At 38.8% G+C, this 2,897-nt stretch overlaps 1 pseudogene; it reads right to left on the reverse strand.

Moving 5' to 3' along the window:
• Window positions 1–668: 668 nt before the first annotated feature.
• Window positions 669–1,140, reverse strand: LOC112833075 (small ribosomal subunit protein eS21-like; annotated as a pseudogene).
• Between the last annotated feature and the right edge of the window lie 1,757 nt (window positions 1,141–2,897).

The following is a 2,897-nucleotide window of genomic DNA, read 5'->3' on the forward strand; positions in this document are numbered from 1 at the left end:
GTTGTACACCTAAAAGGAATAGTTATATGTCAATTACACCTCAATGAAGCTGGAAAAGATATAGTTTCCTGGCAGGAAAATGACTAGATCAGCTTGGGAATAAGCAGTGGGATCCCTGTCCTTGCTCTATGAGAAATCAAGCTAGCAGCCAAATGAAACTTAGAGAGGGGAATATAAGAAACTGTTCATTGAATTAAGTTGTCTCCAGATCACAAGCCACTGGTCTCTTGTCTCAGTTTTTATTCTTTATCCTTCCCCCAAGTTAATTGCCTGGAATGGCCTCTGGTGAGAGAATCTGCATCTATTCCCTAATTTTGAATGCCCCATTCTTTACCAGCTCTTCCCCCCAACCCAACAACCTGGATCACTGTTTCCAATTTCCTGCACTGGCAGCCCTTGGGCACTCCTACCTGATGCTGCAAGAGGAGGTAAAACTTGTTAAACCCTGGGCAGGAAATAGCCTCAGCTCTGTTATCTGAATTTAGGCTTATGGGAATGAAACCAACCAATATTTATTAAATGCCTACTTTGTGCCAGACATTTGAAAAATAACAGCTTTATTGAGATATGTCACATGCCATAAAATTCACAATTTTCATTTCATTTTATTTATTTGGGTTTTTGCTATTTATTTATGACAAATATTCCACATCCGTGATCCTCTCCAGTCAGAAGTTCTTTGAAATGATGTTATTGGCCTTGGCTAGTAGGAGGATGGAGTTGACTGATTCACCCATCCTGGTAATGGCCCCACAGATAGCTTAGGTTTTTTTGTTTTTTTTTTTAAAGATTTATTTATTTATTTGAGAGAGAGAGAATGAGAGAGAGAGAGAGTACATGAGAGGGGGGAGGGTCAGAGGGAGAAGCAGTCTCCCTTATTGAGCAGGGAGCCCGATGTGGGACTCGATCCCGGGACTCCGGGATCATGACCTGAGCCGAAGGCAGTCACTTAACCAACTGAGCCACCCAGGCGCCCGATAGCTTAGGTTTTAAACTGGCTGTTGAACCTGTCTGTCACCTTGTCAACCACGCCACCTTCATCTGAATGGACACGTGGTCCCTGGCACCAATGTTGCAGTAGCTGGCCGAGCATTTCTGCTGCAGGTATAGGTCCACAAACTCGCCAACATTGCTTTGCATGTGGAGAGCGCGCCAGCTGCCACCGCAAATTTACCCTTCTAAAGTGTACAATTTGGTAGGGTTTAGTATATTCCTAGAGTTGTACGATCATCACCATGATCTAATTTTAGCATATTTCATCACCCCAAAAAGAAACCTCATACTCATTAGCATACACTTACCATTCTCCCTTCCCTGGAAACCACTCCTCCATTTTCTGTTTATATGAATTTGCCTATTCTGGACATTTCATGTAAATGGAGTAATATATAGCCTTTTGTGTCTGGCTTATTTAACTTAGCCTGATATTTCTAATGTTCATCTGTGTTGTGTGTATCAGTAATTCATTTCTTTTTATAGCATAGTAATATTCCATTGTGTGGATATATCACATTTGTATATGGATTCATTAGTTAATGGACAATTGGGTTGCTTCCACTTTTTAGCTATTATGATTACTGCTACACTGAACATTTGTGTACAGATTTTTCTGTGGACATAAGTTTTCACTTCTCTTCAGTGTATATCTAGGAATGAAAATACTGATTGGTATAGTAACTATATTTAACTTTTGAGGAATTGCCAAACTGCTTTCTAAAGTGGCTACACCATTTTGTATTTTACCAGCATGGTATGAACCTTCCAATTTCCTCATATCCTTGCCAATAGTTGTTATTGTCCATCTTTTTTATTATAGCCTTCCTAGTGAGTGTGAAATGGTATCTTGTGGTCTTGATTTGCCTCTGCTGATGACGAATGATGTTAAACATCAACATGTGCTTGTTGACCATTTATTTGTCTTTTTCGGAGAAATTTCCATTCAAGTCCTTTGCCAATTCCTTAATTGTGTTATTTGTCTTTTTGTTGTTGAGTTGTAAATGTTCTTTATATATTTTTGGATCCTAGGCCTTTATCAGATATGTGATTTGTAAGTCACATATTTGTAAATACTTTCTCCCATTCTTTAGGTTGTCTTCCCACTTTCTTGATGGTGTTATTTGAAGCACAAAAGTTTTTCATTTTGATGTCTGGTTTCTCTATTTGTTCTTTTCTTGCTTGTGCTTTTGGTATCATATCTGAGAAACCATTGCCTAATCCAAGGTCATGAAGATTTACTTCTATGCTTTTTTCCTAATAGTTTTATAGTTTTAGTTCTTACGTTTAGGTCTATGATCCATTTTGAATTAATTTTTATATATTTGTGAGGGAGGGGTCTAACTTTATTCTGTTGAACATGGATATCCATTCGTCCCAGCATCATTTCTTAAAATGATGATCCTTTCCCATTGAATTATTTGGACCCTTGTTGAAAATCAATTGACCATAAATAGATGTGTGGTTTTTTTTCAGGACCTTAATTCTATATCATTGATCTGTGTGCCTGTCTTTATACCACAAATACATTGTCTTCACTTGTGTAGCTGTGTAATAAGTTCTGAAAATGGAAAGTGTGAATCCTTCAACTTTGTGCTTTTTTTCAAGATTATTTTGGCTACTCGGGATTCCTTGTATTTCCATATGAATTTTAAGCTCAGCTTGTCAATTTCTGTAAAAAAAAACTAGCTGGGGCGCCTGGGTGGCTCATTTGGTTGAGTGACTGCCTTCGGCTCGGGTCATGATCCTGGAGTCCCGGGATCGAGTCCTACATCGGGCTCCCTGCTCAGCAGGGAGTCTGCTTTTCCCTCTGACCCTCCTCCCTCTCATGCTCTCTGTCTTTCATTCTCTCTCTCTCGAATAAATAAATAAAATCTTTAAAAAAAACTAGCTGGGATTTTGAT

Source organism: Callorhinus ursinus, unplaced genomic scaffold (assembly GCF_003265705.2).
Source record: "Callorhinus ursinus isolate GAN/ISIS: 27379988/994484 unplaced genomic scaffold, GSC_fseal_2.0 scaffold25, whole genome shotgun sequence".
Classification (NCBI taxonomy): domain Eukaryota; kingdom Metazoa; phylum Chordata; class Mammalia; order Carnivora; family Otariidae; genus Callorhinus; species Callorhinus ursinus.